This window comes from Dermacentor albipictus, chromosome 1, assembly GCF_038994185.2.
Source record: "Dermacentor albipictus isolate Rhodes 1998 colony chromosome 1, USDA_Dalb.pri_finalv2, whole genome shotgun sequence".
Taxonomy (NCBI): domain Eukaryota; kingdom Metazoa; phylum Arthropoda; class Arachnida; order Ixodida; family Ixodidae; genus Dermacentor; species Dermacentor albipictus.
Window position 1 is genome coordinate 330,255,508 of NC_091821.1, and position 20,712 is coordinate 330,276,219.

General features: G+C 46.7%; 1 long non-coding RNA gene across 1 annotated transcript in view; it reads right to left on the reverse strand.

Moving 5' to 3' along the window:
• The window catches only part of LOC139054552 (uncharacterized), a 34,522-nt gene extending 14,139 nt beyond the window's left edge, over nucleotides 1–20,383 (reverse strand). Inside the window, exons 1-2 of the long non-coding RNA XR_011511314.1 lie at nucleotides 20,293–20,383; nucleotides 9,275–9,333 (exon numbers count right to left, since the gene is read on the reverse strand). This is a non-coding gene — a long non-coding RNA (uncharacterized lncRNA). The remainder of the gene's footprint in view (nucleotides 1–9,274; nucleotides 9,334–20,292) is intronic.
• Between the last annotated feature and the right edge of the window lie 329 nt (nucleotides 20,384–20,712).

Here is a 20,712-nt window from a genome sequence, read left to right on the forward strand (position 1 = left end):
AAGCGAATATTAACCAATTTAACCGTTGTTCCTGAAAATCTTTAGGGACCAACACCTTCTTGTTTAAAAAAGAAAAAGAGAAAACTCCTCCGGAAATGGAGAACAATTCCATGTGTTTTGAATGACGCTTCTACAGTTAGCAGTCGAGCCACCTGAAGAAGCCACTTTGCTGCTGTGCTTATGTATAGGTGTTTTTCTAACCTCCCGCAGTGGGCGCAGTACGTCTATAACTGCAGCGTCCTGTGCTATGCACGGTTATATGGGACTGGCGGCCACGCAACGTTACGCAACTTCCCAAATAACAATACTAGTCGGCTGTGGTACTGGGTAGATCAGTGACCGAGGGATCCAAAGGAACTGTGATTGTCCTGCAAATGTATATTCCTTTATAATTATTTCAGAGTTAAATAAAAAAAACGCTGCTATAGTCGGATACAACTCAAGTGTACAGTGAAGCCCCGCACATGCTCTCATATCCGCCAGCCACTGTTCCTCCGCGAGGCTGCAAATAATTCGTACTTCACATTTTTCCTGTCGCCAAAATCAGGTGGTAACCACAAATATAAAATTATTAGCGCGTAAATTTATACGGTTTCCCTCCCCTATTATAGTGGAATGGCGAATGCCTAATCCTTTATTGAACTGAAATAATATGCTTGTTTCGCTGCAACTATGCAGTACATTGTCAAGTTGCACTTCAGCTGGCAGTGAAGTTTCATGAGCAAAACGGGCTGAGCAGTGAAATGAACTGTACCGCAGACTTTTAAAGATTTAATTAATTAATTATGGTGTTTTACGTGCCGAAATCATGAGGCATGCCGTAGTGGGGGACTCCAGATCACCTGGCGTTCTCTAACGTGCACCTAAATCTAAGTACATGGGCGTTTTCGTATTTCGCGCCAATCGAAAATGCGACCGCCGTGGTCGGAATCGGGATTCCATCCCGCGACTTCGTGCTTCGCAGCCCGACATCATAGCCACTAAGCAACCATGGCAGGTAGACTTTTGAAGAGTGAAATGCTCAGACACCATACACTTTGCACATGTCTGTTGCGCACCTCATTGCTTCCGTCGATGAAAACACTCTTCAAGAACAGCAGATGCTCCGGAGGTATCAAGTACGACGCCATTTTGAGAAGACCGCATGATGAGATTTTGTTTGCTTCTGTGATTGGGTAGCGGAGTAACACAACCCCGCATGGGCCGTGCACCTTGGTTGTCAACTGCTGTTTTTTTTAAAGTTGTATGCTACCATAGAAATCATTATTTTACACTTTCGCCCTTTTAATTCTTCTTGGCAGTGCTCTTCCTACGCTTCTTTCCTGCGCGAGTCCATTTGATGTGGTTCCTTGTTTGTCTAGTGAAGGAGAGGTGCATCTCACAGGCGTACTTGTGATATACACCTTATTTCATTTCTCTTTTGCGGGTTTGCGCGTCTTTATGGCGAATGGCGGGCGTTATTAACATTGCCACTAGTAAATGTACTCCCTCTCCCGCATTTGCATAGAAAATTGTCTTCCACCAGGGTTACCATGAGCGGAAGTAGCACTTCTGTGTCGCCTGTGGCTCAACGCGGCATTTGCGAACGCATATTCCTTCCGCATTACAATGGCCGACAGCCCAAGCTGCTTGCGACAGACGTAGCTGCAAGGAGACGATCGAGCACCTCCTCTGTGACTGTCCTCGTTTCAATGTGTCAAGAAAAGTGCTCGCGACCGCACTAGAAGAACTGGACGATCGCCCCTTCACAGAGGGAAAGGTTCCAGGACACTGGTCCAGAAGGGTTTCGGCACTCGAGGCCTTTAGAGCTCTGCTTAAGTTCTTAAGGGCTTGTGAATTGTGCGAACGACTTTGAAAGCTCTGGCGCGTAGCATGGCGTTATTATGCGAAGTTTTCTCACTTTATTTTTTGTTCCTTCTCTCGCCTTTTTTTCCTTTGCCCCCTTTCACGAGCACAGGGTAGCCAGCCTGTACTTAGACTGGCTAACCTCCCTGTCTTTCTTTTCCTTTTCTCTCTCTCCTTCTCTTAAGGGAAATGTTGAGTTATTCAGTTCCTTTACAAGCGACGCCTATCTTAATAATGTAAATAATCATTGATACCTGCCTGGTTGCTCCTTCATGCACAATTTGCATATATGAGGTGCGACAATCAAATGCCAAGCACTTGTAGTTCCTTACGTAAACCAAGAGAATGTATTTTGCAAACTAAGGCAAGTCCTCTGAGTGGCTTGCGGACATGTGCTATGATAGCTGAAAGTGGCACGCAGTGTCAGGATTGGGGGCTCAATCCCATCGTCCGTGGTCTTTTGCCAAGATTGGAGTACGGCATGAATTCGAAGGTAGCTGGCCCATGGCGTCGTCCAACTTATTACGCTGAGATCGTTGATGAAATGAAGAACTGTTTCTCATCGAGAACGAGGAAAAAGGGTTTATTTACAGAAATTAAATCAGTCTAACATGACTGCTTGAGAAAAAGAGTAACAGTCCAACATGACTGCATGAGAGAACTGACTCAGTCTAACATGACTGCTCAAGAGAAGTGTCCTCAGCATTCGCACAACCACAGTTTTTATACACTCGATCCGCCGGTCATACGACGCGGCGACTGTTCGTTTACTCATCACCAACTCGCCGCTGCTCTGCAGATCAGTTTACGTACACAAAGGCAACCGCGCTCTGATGCCCGACGACGGCGTTGGCGGGGTGCCGTTCCGGGAACTATCGGTGCCGATCGAGGGTCGCTCGTTGTTCCGTGCCACGCCGAAGCGTGAGACGCACCAAAATACGTCGTCCCCACGGCAGCTTGTCCATGCGTGTCAAATCAGCTCCGCGTTGGGGAACTCCGGAATCATTGTTCACACACGCCGAACTAGTTCCGTCACAATGTCGATGGGGCGGGTGGAAGGTGGCGGATTCCAGCGCAAAGGCCGCTTCTTTGAACGCCTCCCAGCTGCAGCGACGGAGAGGGAGAGGTGCGCGTCGTGTCGCCCTGTCGTAACTGTGTGGCAATCTTGTTTCGCAGCTCGCCATTCTTGACAGCGCCTCCATGGCCCGGAAAGTCTCGACTGTCTAGCGCTGACAACCGCTAGGCAGGAAGAGAACGGCTGCTGGTCAGGGGGCGGATTGATGTCTTGGCTCGCAGCGACCACTTGTGCATTGATGTCACCGCCCCAAAACATCCAACAAGGACAGGCAACTGCAAAATGAACCCCACAACACGGCTCTGCGCCGAGATGACGTGCATTGGCTCTCACTTTAGACTCGCTAGGCTTCAAAAAAACAACAACAACATAAGTGCAGAAACAAAAAAAAAATGCTACATTTCACTATGCCAATTTCTGAAGCAAATTCCTGCTGACAAATTCAGCAATTAATGGAGGGAATTCTGCTGAATGAGAGGGGATTTTCTTCGCCTAAAGAAAAGCTAACACTAGTAACCCTAAAATTTAGGCGGGACCCTCAAACGCAGAATTCAAATTAGCCTGCTCAAACCATCCGCATTGCTATGCAACTTTCCCTTCTTATATCTAACGGAGAAGTTGTACTCTTGGAGAGTGAGGCTCCATCGGAGCAAGCGGCCGTTTTTGTGTGACATTTGATTGAGCCACGTCAGAGGACAGTGGTCGGTCTCGAAGATGAACTTCGCTCCGTACAAGTAACACGACAACTTCTGGGCGGCCCAAACCAAACAAGCGCATTCCTTCTCGGAAGCGCTGTAGGCTTCCTCCCTTACATTTAGTTTACGGCTGGCATAGAGGATAGGATGCTCCTCGTTATCGTCGCCGACCTGACTAAGTACCACGCCCATACCTCTGTCGCTTGCGTCGCATTGAACTATGAATTCCTTTGTGTAGTCTGGCGCGCGAAGCACAGGGCGAGAAACCAGTAGCGTTTTCAAACTTTGGAAAGCGTTCTCTTTGTCCTTATCCCAGTGTACGTTACTCGGTGCTCCCTTTCGGAGGGCGTCTGTTAATGGACTTGCCAATTGCGAGTAATTCGGAATGTACCGTTGATAGTACCCCACAAGTCCCAAAAATGAACGAAGGTCCGTTTTCGTGCGCGGCTGAGAAAATTCTCCAAGCGTAGCTATTTTCAGCTCAGCCGGCCGTCTCATGCCCTGACCGACAACATGGCCCAGATAAGTAACCTGCGAACAACCAAACCTACACTTTTCCGCTTTCATCGTTAAGCCGGCTTCCCTCAACCGTGAGAACACCTGTTTGAGGTGCGATACGTGTTCTTCCCAGCTGTCCGAAAAAATGGCCACATCATCAAGATAAGGTAAGGCGAACTCCTGCAAGTCTTTTAGGACAATATCCATTAACTTAGAGAAGCTAAACGGCGCGTTCTTGAGCCCGAAGCTGAGTGCGAGAGGGCGAAAAGTGCCTACAGGCGAGATGAATGCGGCATAGTGGCTGGCACTTTCTGAAAGGGGAACTTGCCAGTACCCCCGCACGAGATCTATAGTTGAAATGTATTTAGCAGCGCTAACTCTTTCAATTCGTTCCTCAATGTTAGGTATCGGGTACAGCTGATCCCTAGTGATCGCATTTAACTTCCTGTAGGCAACACACGGGCGAGGGTCCTTGTTAGGGGTTTCTACGAGTATTAGCGGTGACGTGTAGTCACTCTCAGCGGGCTCAATAACTCCCAACTCTAGCATGCGCTGTATCTCTGCCTCCATAATCTCTCTCTGTCTTGGAGACACCCTGTAAGGTTTTGATCTTACTGGTTCGGTAGAGGTCAGCTCAATTTTATGCGTTATCAGTTCGGTTCTACCCGGCCGATCGCTGAATCTGTCGAGATATTCCCCTAACACCCCTTTTAGCTCATCTAGCTGCTCGGGTCTTAGAGCATGCGAGCTTACCGAGTGTTCTACTACTTCTTCTAGGCCGATTTCAGAGTTGGAGGTCGCCCTATATTCGTCAAACTTGGCACTAGTGCCATCCGGCTCTTTGACGGTATAGTTAACGACTCCGCTCCGCTCTACATACGGCTTCATCAAATTACAGTGATATATCCTCACTTCCTTCCTGCGACCGGGCATTCTCAAAGCATAGTTAGTATCTGAAAGTTTGTGCAACACTTTAACGGGCCCGTCCCAGTGAACTTCAAGCTTGTTCTTTCTTGAAGGTTTGAGGATCGTTACCTGGTCTCCGGCGTTAAACGTACGAAGCCTCGCATTCTTGTCGTAATAGAATTTGGAGTTCTTTTGAGCTAGTGCCATGTTCTTTCCGACTAGTTCTTGGGTTGCGCTTAGCCGTTCCAGTAAATTTAGCACGTATTCAACCACGGTTGGACTCTCCCCTCTTTCCTCCCACATCTCTCTTAACATTCTCAGTGGAGACCGGAGTGTCCTCCCATACACTAGTTCTGCTGGTGAGAACCCTGTCGCCTCATGTGGAACCGTTCGCAAAGCAAACAAAGTTGCCGGCAGACAGTTCTCCCAGTCCTCCTTGTGCTCGTAACAGAGCGCACGCAAAACTCGCTTAAGCACCGAATGCCACCTCTCTACACTGTTTGACTGAGGGTGATAGACAGAACTGTGTATTAACTTTACCCCGCACTTTTGCAAGAATGTGGAAGTCAGTGCGCTCGTGAATACTGACCCTTGGTCTGCCTGAATTTCGGCTGGAAACCCAACTCGTGCAAACATTGTCAAAAGCGCGTCTACTACTTCGGTGGAGCTGAGCTCTTTCAAAGGGATTGCTTCTGGAAACTTGGTAGCCGGACACAGCATGGTAAACAAGTACCTGTAGCCTGATTTTGTTTTTGGAAGAGGCCCTACCGTGTCTATTACAAGTCGTCTGAAAGGCTCTGTTATTAAGGGGACTACCTTCAGTGGAGCTTTCCATGTCTCTCCTGGTTTACCAGAACGCTGGCAGGCGTCGCATGATCTTACAAAGTTTTCTACATCTTTGAAACAGCCAGGCCAGTAGTATTCCATAAGCAATCTTTCCTTTGATTTGTTTATGCCTAGGTGGCCGGACCACCCATTTCCATGACAACGACTCAAAAGGTCCTCCCTATACTTAGTAGGTATGACTAACTGATCTAAAATCCTACCCTTTCGATCTCTGTAATGCCGATACAACAATCCTCCTCTCTCATGTATCGTTACGTTGCGCCTAGCAATGCCTTTTTTAGCTGTGTCACGTAATTTAGCTAAGCTCTCATCATTCTTTTGCTCAGCTGCCAGTGACTCTCTATCCACGCGTAAGAGTTGATCAAAGTTCTTTGAGGCCGGTGATAATAACGACCCTGTCTCGCTTGTGAGCGCGTCTGCTTGCTCTTCCTGCAGGCTAGAACTCTGACACTCTAGTGCTACGCTCTCATCATTGAGCTGGTCAGCTGGCAGGCTCTCCTCAACTGTTCTTTTGTCCCTCGGGCCTAGCTCGGATTCGGGTATTGAAGTTATTCCCTTTTCTGCTTCCGCTGGAGGAGCTTGAGCATTTTCAGCCGAAAGCGCCGCGATCTTACGAGCTTGGCCTCGGGTCAATGCCTGTACTATGCCCTCTCCCAGTTTGAGCCCTCTGTCACGCAGTAACTGATTCGAACGATTTGAAAAGATGTAGGGATACTGCAATGACAAAAATTTGGAAACTGCAGCCTCAGTCTCTTGTTCCCCGAATGGTCCACTGATTTTGACTTTGGCCATGGGCAGACACACGCTGTGTTCTTCTACAACCTGTTTTATCCATGCTACTTCTCCGGTGAAGTCATCTACCATCACGTAAGACGGATGGACAATGTCCAGCGTGACGGCACTGTCTCTTAGCACTCGGCATGGTTTTCCATTAACTTGCAGGTCGTGGAGATATGGACTTAAAAGTTCCATATTCTCATCTTTTTCCTCCACGTAGGAAAAAACTTCGCTAGACTTCTCGCAGTTTACAGCTATATGTCCCAGTTTGTGGCATTTGTAACAGCGAATTGGTCTAACAGATTCGAATTTTCTTTTCTGTTCTTTTTGTGCGGTTTCTCCGTTGAGTTTCTCCTCGCTCTTTTCTGCGGGATTTTCCGCCATGTCTACAGGCTCGGATCGTCTAGTTTGCGCACCCTTTTTGAACGGAAATGGTTTCCGCGGTCCATTTCGACCATCCCAGTTTCCCTCCTCGGCGTTCAACTTTCTACGGGTTGCGTACTCTTCGGCTAATTCAGCCGCCCTTTCCACAGTGTTTACCTTACCTCTGTCTTGCACCCACAGTTTCACAGCTTGGGGGATGGTTTTGTAAAACTGCTCTAGACACATGCATTCAATGATCATGTCTCTGCTGTTGTACGCTTCCGCGCTTTTAAGCCACTCGACTAGGTTGGCCTTTAAGCTATATGCAAACTCCGGATAGCCCTCGCTATCTTTCTTGCCTGTGCTCCTAAACCTTTGCCGAAAAGCTTCGGCTGAAAGGCGGTATTTCTTCAGGAGACTAGCCTTAACTTTTGCATAATCATATGCATCCTGCACACTCAGTCTGGCGATTACTTCCGCCGCCTCACACGGCAACATAGACAGCAACCGCTGTGGCCATGTACTCGGGCCGAAGTTCATCTTCTCGCAAGTCCTTTCAAAATTGCTTAGGAACAAGCCAATGTCGGTCCCGACCTCAAATGGCTTTAATAGCCTGTCCATGCGGTACGATTCTGCCTCACTTGATCGACCCAGAGCGCCTTCACTTCCTTGAGACAACTCCAAACGTCTGTTTTCAAGTTCAAGTTGCATTTTTCTTAACTCGCGATCTTTATCGCGTTCCTCTCTCTCTCTATCCCGTTCCTCTCTCTCTCGTTTTTCTCTGTCCCGTTCTTCTCTTTCTCTTTCCCGTTTCTCTCTCTTTTTGAGAAGTTCCAATCCCATTTCAATATCTTGCTCACTGGCCTGATTGGAAATTAGCTCCAATAATTCCGAGTTGAGCATTTCCTTGCGTACATCTAGGCCCAGTTCCTCACCAACAATCAACAACTCGTCTCTCAGCAGTGTCCTTAACTCCATGACTGCTGCTTTACTGCCTTGATTCTGCTCTCTAAATCTAGCTAGGAAAACACAACCTAGCTAACACACAACAATCTAGCTTCCCTACTGTTCTAAACAGAACAACCACAAAATGAAGCCCAGAGAGTCAAAGCAAAAACCAAGCACTCACCGCAGATACAGCACCATGTCGCAAAGTCCATCTCACCGCTGTCAGCCAGTTGTCAGGATTGGGGGCTCAATGCCATCGTCCGTGGTCCTTTGCCAAGATTGGAGTACGGCATGAATTCGAAGGTAGCTGGCCCATGCCGTCGTCCAACTTATTACGCTGAGATCGTTGATGAAATGAAGAACTGTTTCTCATCGAGAACGAGGAAAAAGGGTTTATTTACAGAAATTAAATCAGTCTAACATGACTGCTTGAGAAAAAGAGTAACAGTCCAACATGACTGCATGAGAGAAGTGACTCAGTCTAACATGACTGCTCAAGAGAAGTGTCCTCAGCATTCGCACAACCACAGTTTTTATACACTCGATCCGCCGGTCATACGACGCGGCGTCTGTTCGTTTACTCATCACCAACTCGCCGCTGCTCTGCAGATCAGTTTACGTACACAAAGGCAACCGCGCTCTGATGCCCGACGACGGCGTTGGCGGGGTGCCGTTCCGGGAACTATCGGTGCCGATCGAGGGTCGCTCGTTGTTCCGTGCCACGCCGAAGCGTGAGACGCACCAAAATACGTCGTCCCCACGGCAGCTTGTCCATGCGTGTCAAATCAGCTCCGCGTTGGGGAACTCCGGAATCATTGTTCACACACGCCGAACTAGTTCCGTCACAATGTTGATGGGGCGGGTGGAAGGCGGCGGATTCCAGCGCAAAGGCCGCTTCTTTGAACGCCTCCCAGCTGCAGCGACGGAGAGGGAGAGGTGCGCGTCGTGTCGCCCTGTCGTAACTGTGTGGCAATCTTGTTTCGCAGCTCGCCATTCTTGACAGCAGTTGGTGAATTCACAGTCAAAGGGCGCATGAAGGTTTACACCTTCTTGAGATACCAGATTATGCTAAAATACAACCAACTGTCGTCAAATAGCACCACGACAGCCTTTCATGTTCATTTAAGCTAAGTATCTCCTCTTTTATTTCACATAATTGTTTTTCAATACGTTTTAGTCCTCCTGAGGATTTAGAGGAAAAGGAAAGGAAGAAAGGGGTAGCATCGTTTAGTTTCTTTCGAAGAAAGAAAAAAATGAAATGCTGGAATGTATATTGAGATTTATTAAATACACATCGGCTCACGATATAAGTAAAACATACCTGCTTCGTATCCGCGTCACACCTGTCCTCATGAACGGCTATGAAGTTGCTGACCTCCGCTGAAAAAAGAAAGAAAAAGGAAAGCTGAAATATTTTTGTTCCTGTTAAATACAGGGCACGTGGAGGAAGCTGTTCGCGGGCAAGGCGCGTAAGAACGGCTTATTTAAGTCCGTTATCGATGAAGACAAAAAAAAAATAAATAACTGCTATCTCTTCTCACTCTACACGCACGAATGTTTGCGTTGAAAAATATTGACTCTTGTGCACGCAGCCGGGTAAAATCTTTCGACGTATCCAGCCGCGCAAAGACCAATGAAAACAACGTCCGCATTTCGAGTCGAAGCTTTTTCTCCGGTTATGTAACACGAAGTCGACTGAGGTCAGGAGGTTGCGTGGGTCAGGCCTGTTTCTATTGTTAGTCGTAACAGTAAACCCAGTAATGCGCCGTGCCTCAATAACGCCCACTGTAGACGAGGGATGATCTTTACTTGTCGCCTCAGCAACCGCCTTGCAATAACATGTCCGCCGGTCACGCTTTTGTTTCTTTTTTCTTCGACTCAAGAGATCTACGACAAAACAGCGACTCCTTTTTTAGATGGGATTCCCTCGCACTCTCAAAATCTGCGTTTCAGGCACCGCCGCTGGGTCTGGACGTAACTCGGGTGAAAATCATTATTCGGCCTCGGAGGATTCTTGGAGGGTTAAAAACAGAATCCACGAACGGCAAAGAGCTCGGCAGACTTGAGCGATTTCGCAGAACCACAACCCAATTTCTTCAGTGAAGAATAGCTGGAGATACAGAGGCCGCAACGCATTCTTTTCCACTTTCATCGGCTGTCATTTCCATCTGCAGCTATTGCACAGAGGCTTTTGAGATTAATTATACTTTTGCTCCCCCTCTGTCTTCCCCGCTGTGGAACACCGTGTTAAAGAACAACTCAGGCCGACCCTTTTGCCTTTACTGTAGATGAGATCGCACTCTTTCTATATACTGCTTTTTTTGTAAGGGCAGCACCCTTAGGCGCTCGTTCGTGCCTCAACATCCAGAAGTTAGAATGACCTGCATTACGACGCCCCCCCCCACAGGCACGCACGCACGCACGCACGCACACACAAAAGAAAAAAAGAAGGAAAGAAAGTGGGAGGGGTGTGTTCACAGTCCTCGTGTTGAGGAAGAAAGCTGGTGGTCAAGAAACGAGGAACCCGGGATCTGTGGAAAGTCTACGCGGTAGTCTAGCGCGGATCATGGTGATTGACAGACTGTACAATAAAGCGCTACTAGAATATTAGGTGCTGGACTGCGCAGGTGACAACCTACGTCTGCGAAGCGAACGCTCTGAATGATTTCTCGAGGTCTTCGCGTCCTGCGCGTCAGACTCTGCCAGCGCAATGCGTTCTGTGTCCTGATTGTACACTCTCAGCACACTCCTACTGCTCTCTTTTATTGCGATAGCAATTACATGGACACCCCAGGCTCGTTTCTGCCGTCGCCGTGATGTTCCGTGTAAAGTCCAAGGGCGATAACATCGTTCCGCGCCGTATGCTGTATGTGCGTGTGAAAGGGTGAGGGTGAGCCGACGATGGCGGCTGAATTTCGCGCGCGCAAGGGAGGAACGCGTGGAGGAAGTACGCCCTCTTCTGTCGCGCGAAAGGCACCGGGGGAGGTGGAGGGCGGTCTACTCCGCGCGGGCTTGAAAGCGATCTGCGATGGGACAGAGTGCGCGCCGACTGCTGATAGCTTCGTGGGCGCTGTGTTTTCGCCGTTTAGTTCGCGTTGAAGCGAGAGGCAGCGCGAAGGTGAGTTCGCTCGCTGCTGCTGCCGCGCTTCCTCACTTCAGCGTTACGATAGTGAGTTTCCGGGGTCATCGAGTGAGATGTGTTCATGTTTCCATGTGCGGGCGAAACCGCGACTTTTTCTTGGTGACCTTGTCAACTGATTGTTTTGTTTATTACGATATGTTGGAAACATTGGCAACGAATATGTCGCTGCCTTATTCACAACGTTAAACATCTAGATGAATGAACTTCTGTATGAAGGTGAAATGAACTAGCATTTATGCCTCACCCCCCCCCCCCCCCCTGTTCACTACAAAAGGTACAATCCACCGAAACGAGCTATGGGGGATATCTCTGCCTTTGGTTGTCTTACTTTCTTTTATGTGAAGGGGGGGGGGGCGTTATGAGGATGCCTGTTCCGAATATGGGACTTGGGACAGAATGATAATATTGTTAAGGCAAGCTTAAATGGTGGAAGAAGGCCAGTAGCTGTGACGAAGACGACGATGAGGACAATGTTGTTGAGCGTGAAAGCTGCCCACGGTTCTTGTTCAAATCCATCTCTCTACGTGTAAGTACATCCTGTAAATAGTCTACTATATATGTTTCACTTTGGTTAGACGTGAAAATATATTCCTACTTGATTCTGCTCGTTAATTTCACTGTTCGAACGCCCCTCGTATTATTTTATGAATGAAGTCGTGAATCCGGCTCAAATAGGTTGATACGTAGCCATCAAAGCATATGGATGCCTCTTTATAGGATGCATCTCAATAAAACCTGATTGACTAACTCAGATTAGTACAAAATAAGTTTAGCCGCTTTAATATTTCTGTTTAAAGCTGCAATGCAAGTATAACTGCGACAATATCCAGCCTAACCTTACCACTGCATTGTATCAGACGCGCATGCGCTCTATGCATGTGCCTTCGCCAGCGTGCTATCTGTAACACGTGGCTGTTATCATGCAGCCGCCGGTACACTATATATGTTGAGAAGCAATCCCGAATAAACGTTCTTCTTCTGGTTGATTTCACGCTGCGTGTTCATTGTTGGACGCCGGAACAACCACCTCTCATATCTCGCCGTAAAATTTTCGTTTAGAAATTTTCGCACAAAATATATTCTGACTAGTACCAGCGTGATGCAATAATCCCTTCTCCCGACAGCATCTAACAACCTATATATATCATTCTTGCAAAGTAGGCATTCCACTTTAAGAAAGTAATATTTGCGAAAGAGTGGAACCACTTTCCTGTATCAATTGCAACCTTTCAAGACCTTGAACAATTTGTGAAACGTTTCTCTAACAAAGTATATTAGGATACTTTTGCATTTATATTGCTTGTAATGCACTCCCCTCTGAAATGTATGCTTGACGATGAGAGTATTTGAACCTAATGATAAATAAATAAATTGCCATTACAGGCGCTATGCATCTCTGCCTGTACGACTCTTTAGTGAAGAAGTAAATCTTTTAAGAAAACGCAGTGCCTTAACATAATAGTATAACCATGGGTTCAATCAATCAATCAATCAATCAATCAATCAATCAATCAATCAATCAATCAATCAATCAATCAATCAATCAATCAATCAATCAATCAATCAATCAATCAATCAATCAATCAATCAATCAATCAATCAATCAAGCTTTTGTCAAAAGGTCAGACAAGCTTTCTTCAAGAGCATTCCGTGAGTTGTTGCGGCTTTATTCGCTGAAAGCATCTTTTATTTTTATCCCACATCATATCAGCCATGTAGATCTAAAAGGTACCGCTTATTTTTGAGCTGCATCGACTTACATAGACTAATTAAAAAAAAAGAATTATTACCAACCTTCGGGCCACGCTCCCATGGTATCCTTCCGCGCTTTCGAGTTCAAAAAACCAATATCGGTCATAATAACAACCCGTTTTTCTCGCTTACTTCAATTCGCCTCCAATTTTTCTCTGCATTCGCTTTTTCCGCTAAATTATGAACGGGGCACCGAGTTGAAAGGCATTTGCATATGCAGAACACTGGATCGTAAATTCGCATACTCTTTGCAACTGTTGCCAAAAGATATAGAAATGGGCATGCTGGGAGCGAAAAATGCCGATATCGTCCTAAACCCACGCCTCTATAACACACGCAGCTATAACGCATCGTGCCTTCATCACACGCAGACATATAACTCCCATGTGCACGCCTCCATAACGCGTACACGGCGATAATGCTCAGCCTTTATGTAGCGCTTAAAGGGGGGCGCACACGCCTGTGTGCGTCTCCTTCTCAATCGTAATGATATATATTCGAAGCTTTCCATGCGCTGCACCTCAGCAGCGCCGGTTACGGTGAAAGAAGCGCTTAGTGGGAAAATGCCAAGAACGGAGAGTCCGCTCGAAGCCGGAGGCGTGGCCCACGCTACCCGAATGCCGAGGGCATCGAGCACACGATTCGACATAAAGGTGGAGAGAAAGAATCGAAAACTGTGTTTCTTCACAAGTACAGCCTGACTATGCTTTGTGCATGCGTTTGTGACCTATGCTTATTGCTGCCCAGAAAGAGAGAGTGCTATAGATGGAGTTACTGCTTATTGACTCTCATTCCATTGCTAAGCTCGAAAACGCACTTATAAAACATCACCTCGCTTTCGCTGCTTTCATTTCACTACTTGGTGCTCATGCGAGAGGCTCGATATCTCCTTTGTTCAGCAGTTTTGAAGCTCAGGGGAGATGTTGGGGCGTGTATATAGACATTGTCTGCCCTAAAGAGAAGCTCCGCTCTATTTTAAAGCAATACTTCGCCTACGTTCTCGCATTTCGTGTGGCTGTTGTCTGTTGCGAGGTCGCTGAGTATCTCGGCGGATATATATATATATATATATATATATATATATATATATATATATATATATATATATATATATATATATATATATATATATATATATATATATATATATATATATATATATTGTGAAGACGAAATGAACTTGGCATAGGGCGCTCTTAAAGCGGGCGCTGGAGGGGAAGACGATGAGGCAGAGAATAGAACGGCCAGCCCGGTGAACCTCTCGGTTTCTCCTTTTTCATGGGGCAGTCGCGAAACCCGGAGTCACCGGATCTTAATCCGCCTCCGTCCACGACTCTTAGAAGAGGACGAGTATTTTCGAATTCGCAGTCACTACCTGCCGGGGACGGCGTCCAAGCCTCCACGGCGACCTCACGGCAGGAGTGCAAGGCCGACCTTGTCTGGGTCTTGTCCATGCTGACACAACAGCTGAACAACATGGCAGGCGGTTCTACTTCCGGCATTGGGTGCGCCACACTTACTCCGCTTCCGGTGGCAGAGAGTGCTTTGGCCGCCACTGCCCCTGGATCGGCGGATGCCGTTCACGCTCCCTTGGCCATGGGGCCAATTGGTGTGAGTACTGCGGCCGCTGCCGCCGCCGCACGGTGCGCGGATTACGCCCCTGTCTCAACGGGCGGCTCAGCCGGTATCTTGACGGACGATGTCATGCGAGCTATCTCGCTGCTGTCGAAGTAACCGGACTACATCGTTCCGGCTACCTCCGGTATCACGCCAGCAACCTTACCATCAGCACCTTTCTGGGAACTACCGGAGTTCTATGGATTCTAGAATGACCCCATTCAGAAGGTGCAAGCAGCCAACGCAGCCGCCGCTCGCCATGCCTGGCCCGACACTATTCCTAATGGTGATGTGTCCCTTGCACAGACCGGTCACTGCATTTATGCTGGGCTTAGCCTTACTCCTAGCCTGGTGCGGTTTCAGGATGGTAGAGCGTTAGTCGCTGTTCGCAACCCTACTTCTTCGCCAGTTGTGCTCTCCCAGGGCACTACTGTGACATGCTCTACTGACACCGAACCTCTGTCGCTGGTACCGCTTCGCACCGAATCACCACCTTTGTCTACCACAACTGATTATCATACTGCTGCCACTGTTTTAACGGCCGCGATAAATCCCGATCTGACCGCTGCGCAGATGGAAGACCTTTCGGCACTCCTGCAAAAACACAGCGCCTTATTTGACGTTCACTCCAAGCTTCTAGGGCGCACTTCCGTCACATTACATCGCATCGAAACCGAAGGCAGTTCGATTGTACGCCACCGCCCGTATCGCGTGTCTTCCGCAGGTAATCCGGTTGATAAAAACACGAAAATCACAAAAATAACAAGTAATCTTTAAACAAACAAGTGGATAAATGAAAACAATGAGACGTGCCACCCTCACCGAAGGACCTCCATATGCATAATCCGGGTTTAAAAGTGCTCCTTTCTTGCTGTTCGGACAAGTTATCTTTTCGTCCTTTTTCACTTCCAATTCATCATTTTCAACATTCCAATTTAAACCACAGTTAATTCTACCGATGGTTTCCTTGGCTTCATTGTCTATTGGCTTTATGTGGTCATGATTAACAAAGTCGAGCCCCTCAGTTCGCCTTCTACTCTTGCTTATTCTTAAGTTCTATAATTCAGCACAGACACTTGTAGCGCATATTATGTGTCCAGCAGATTTTTTTGTCTAGTGAGAATTGCTTATTCTTCCAGTTTTACTTCTTGTTTTTATGATCGCTTATCCCATAAGTTTACAATGCAAAAGCGATGAACCAACGATCTATTATTTCTACACCAGATTTCAAGAGCCTGGATATCTTTATTGTGAGAATAGCTTTAGTTACAATTGTCGCGCCTACAGAAAAAGGGGAAAAAATAGAAGCAATAAGGGCATAATTTTTGTAGGAGCGATACAATGATTCGCGTGCTTCGCTATTTGTCGTGGAGGACACAATTAATTATACGAAATGCCTGCAACGCAGAAGTCCAGTATTATCTGCGAACGGGAGGCGGGGGAGGGTCTGTAAGAGTTTGTAGAACTCTTAGTGGCAGTCTTACATTCTCAAAACAAAATTTGTACCTTTAAAAAAAGAAAACTCTGGGAGTCGTTGTTAGCAGCCCATCCGCTCTTCATTCACACTTTTCTTTCTATTTAGAATCGTTTGGAGGGAGCTCCGGTACCGACAGTACAAAGTGACTAGAGTAGATGTCAGTGGGCGTCGTGCTTTAGTTGTCGTCATCGCCGTTGTATGCAAATGGAGGCCTTTGTGGACGAATGCAAATCTGTTGCGAAAATTGTGCGCGTCTCGGTGTTGCGGTTTAACGTTTCTTCAAAGTGTGGCCGGAATGTTCTTGAACTGGTTATAGTTTGTGTTGAGCTGGTGAAACACCACTAGCGGATCCAGAGTAGGACCGTCGTGGTGCCCCCTTTTCAAAATTTATTATGTAGTTCCCTCTTTGAAATGCAAATGCACCTATTTACAATAAGAAATCATGCACCTTCCTCGCATTGGCGCTCGGATAAACGAGTTTAGTAGGCGTATTCACGCCTTCGTGAAGCGCCCTCGATGTTAAAAAAATAATAAAAAGAGAGGTACCTCTAAATATATCTGTATTTTTGTTCTTTCTCCATATTCAGATTTTGCTTGCTCTTAGGCAAAAATTAACTGCTGGTAGAGCGCTTGCTGTTCGATATTTTCGAAGGCGACTAAACGCGATTTCCAAGGGATAATGCCCAGACTAACGTTCCTCGACAAAACTAAATAATCCTGGCGCCTTTGTAATTTGATCCACCCTGTAAAAAAAGAAATAAACACTCATACTTGTGCCGTTCAAAAAGAAAGCTCTTTTTTTTTATGACAAGGCTTCATACTGTTGCTCGGTAGATATTTATTGCTTTTGTCACCAGGAGGTTTGGCGCAGTCGGGATGTCGCATCGTAAAATCTAACAGCGCTGGCCTGTTGCCTCTCGCGAATGTATATGCGACATTCAACGGGGGGAAAAGTTTCAGGGGGTCTCTAGTGAATTAACTGAGCATGTGTTGGTGGGCTAGTTGGTTAAGCATGATTACAAAAACGGCGCCGAATAAAACAACACACGAAGAAACACGTGCTGTCTCGTGTTTCCCTTCTTCGTGTGTTGTTTTATTCGGCGCCGTTTTTGTAATCACTCTAGTGAATGGCATTTCTTGCTAACGAAGCTAGTCAGCTTTGAAGATGATGGCGTCAGTCGCAAGTCTGCTTTTGCAGCTCACGCAGGCAAGAAACGCTGTAACATACACGCCGTATATGAATGATGCTTAAGATGCCTGCGTGTGATGTTTATCGCTTTCACAAGGCGTTGGTGCTCGTTAGTCGATAGCCTCTACGTAAGAATCCAACCACGATGGAAGTGATAACTGGCACATGAGCTTTTGCACGTACTGGTCTTTTGGTTTCACACGTTATTGCGGCTATTTGTGTGAACCTTCCGCATTCGTTTATCTAGTACTCGTTACATGGTTATGCGTATTTTGAGTAGCCATCGAAAGCCACCGTTCTACTCGTGTCAGAGCTTTCGAGAGGACTAGAACATTCAGATTACAAAAAAGAGCCTTTCACGTTTAGTCTTATTCTACCATTATCAGGCATGGAGTACCAGAGACAGGCGCGGTAACGCGGTAAACAATGTTCATTTAACTGTACGCGAATAATTACACGAAAATAGCCAATTAGCTATGAGAGACGGTCTTACTTCAATCTGAAGCTGGAGATGTTAGCCTTGCTGGCGGCCTAGCACGCTACTCCTTGGACTTTTGGGCGACCAATGATAATATGCACACCGCGATCACGCAAACACGTAACACGTGCTATGCTGGCAGCGAACTCGGGAGGCACGCGCAACAGAAAAAGGAAAGCGTATTGCCGTTTCTCGCAACGCTCAGGCGGTGCTTCTCCATGGTCCTACAACACCCTGCAGCGCCAGGCTCGAATTGTGATTCAAGTTTCGTACAGCTATAATAGATGTTCACTTTGACAACAAGCGATTAGTCACACAAAACCATGGTTCAAGATTGCGGAAACATTGGCCGTATTGGCGGATCTGTCCAGTGAATATTGTGTAATGAAAGCAGCTTACTGAGCCCGAATTGAGCCTGATTCGCTGAAGAATGCTTGGTCATGCTTACTGAGGCCTCGACGCATGTTTAAGTTGCAACAAAAATCAGTTTAATAATAGCGCCTTTACTGAAGGCTCCAGCTACACAACATATACCACAGCCAACACCATGTGAGTTGACACTGAAGTGGTCACGTCTTTTCCCAAAAGCGAACTTCTTAGAATTGACTTCGTAGAAATTATATGTGCTATTCCAGCAATGAAGTTGGCGTAAACCCTGCCCTGTGTTCCGCAGTGAACAGTCAACCACTACATCACAGTGCTGCGATTCACTTTGCAATAAATGAGTTAGTATAGCTCGGTGAAATTCAAAAATGTTGAAAAATGACCTGCATCAGCACCTGATATGCATTGAGCTCAGTGTACGTTGGCATGCTCAGAAGTGCCGGTATGTAAGGATATTGAACACAAAACGTTCTGTAAAAAGAATCTTTGGGAGGCAAACAGATATCAAGGCTTTTTGTAGGAGTCTCTCTGGTGTGACACAAGCCTTCAGTGCAAACTCCGCTATAAAGATGATACGTCTTGTGACTTTCACATGCCGAGATGCTGAACAGACAAGAAAAAGTATCTGTGTTCACCGCATCAGACTCAGTGTTATTTACACGAACTACTTTAAAAGCTCAAGTTTCAGTGGATAGACTCGCCACTGTTTATGAGTGTAATGTTGTTGACGACTCATAACAGATTTTGTGTGACTGTTTCTGTTACTTGTCAGCGTGGCAGTTTGTGAATACTGCACTTTACAGTTGCAGTGTGCTCGAACTGCGGGAGAGTGTCGTATCGTGGTTGAGCACCGATCTAGCATTGCGAGCTGCGAAATAGCTAGATCGCTTTCTTAGGTCTTTTACGGGCCTTAACGAAACTTTGTAAATAACTTTATTGTGCGTGTGTGCTTGTCTGTGCGTATGTGTTTTTTGTATTCGTGTGGTCATTGTGGATGCCATAATTATCACTCAGTATCTGGAGCAGCATGCCGTGCGATATGCCAGGCAAACATCTCCGGCATATAAATAAATGCAGCTTAGAAGAACTTCTTGTTGGGCGAGTTGGTGCATATTAGCAAACAGTCTTATAGCTGGGCAAACTAACTAATTAACTGTTCTTGCGGGCTCAATCTTTGTGGTCGTTTGTTTGCGTAGTTATGAAACTGTTTGCATATCAACAGTCAGCAATGCGCACCTCTCTCTGTCAGAAGAAGACCGCAGATATTTGAATGGTGCTCAAGCGAAGCCGATGGCAACCAATTCGAAGGAAATTACATGTAGCACCCCTGATTGGCTGAGTTGAAATACGTCTGTGCCAGATTGCCCGTCCAGCAAAATATTTGGAAAACTACGCAGCACAAGGCGTTCGTGGCTGCCGAAGAGATAGCAGTTTCGAAGGGCAATGCTGCGTAGTATCCTTCATAAATGAAAGATGCTACGAAATCGGCCCCTATGTTGCAGGTGGCATGCGAGATGAGTAGCGTCAGTATTGCGACAGCTTCGTTCTCGATCTGTCTTCTTCACCATCTCTGCTGGCATCCCCCCACGCCTTGCTGACCGCTTTGTCCTTCGCGCCTTTCCCGTATCGACTCGCAACTCGGCACGAAAGTTCATGAACTCAGCTTGCTAATCCTCCGACGGCAATTTATTTTTGTGAGCAGATTTATGTAGATAGATCGATAATGGCACTTCCAAAAGAAGGCATAAAAAGTACAGCAAAGCTGAAATAGCGAATATGGTCGATCGTCATATTTGCGATGTTATCAATATCGCAGTTACTTATGCTTGTTTTCTTTGTTGGCGTTGAAACTATCCTGACTTCGAATTGGCAGAGGAGGAGCTGGTGACGAGGAGGTACCCCTACTTAAATTATTATTCCAGCAAGTCGTGCGTGAGGATTTGGAACATAATGTCAGGCCTTAAGACATTGCTTACTCAGTCGCGTTTTTAAAGCTCTTTCTCTTTTTCATGGAATTAACGACCTGGTCACTTCAGAGGCCTTGAGATCAAAATCCGCGCCAATGCAGCTGTAGTGACGTGGCCATTGCTGGTTTTGAATGCAAGCGCATCAGTGTGCATACTTTAGATGGACAGGTGAATTGCCAGGTGCAATAACATCGATCAACATAGAACATTGACCGTGACAGGGCAGCACTGTCTACTCCCACAGTGCCAGTGCTCATATTAATCATCAACAGCGGATGGCAGACCGTTCGCATATAATCTACGCGAAAGATCAGAAGATCACACGCGCCATACCTTCCTCGAGTCGTGCAGTTTCTTTTCACGTCGAGCCCTCGTGTTTTCGAGAGACAGCGCAGAACGCATTGATTTCGCGGTTGTGTTTTACACGGCTTGTTCATCCATTCGAAATGACACCGGCTGCCACTGCCTTGCTCGCGCCTGGCCGAAAAAAGAAAAAAAAAGGATGAACAGATGCCCCAAGTACGATATGGTATATTCTGGTTGGCCGGAACGTGCAATGATCGCATACGCTTCATTTTCTCGCTTTCTGCGAGTCCCGATAATGATACTTCCTGACGAGCCTTACCGGGAAAAGGTGAAATGAATGATTGTTCTTTTTCTTCCTTTATTGACGAACACCCACGTTTCTTCCTCGACCATTGTGTACCAAGAAGAAAAAAGAAATGAGGTCTGGTCGATATCTGCTATACGCCT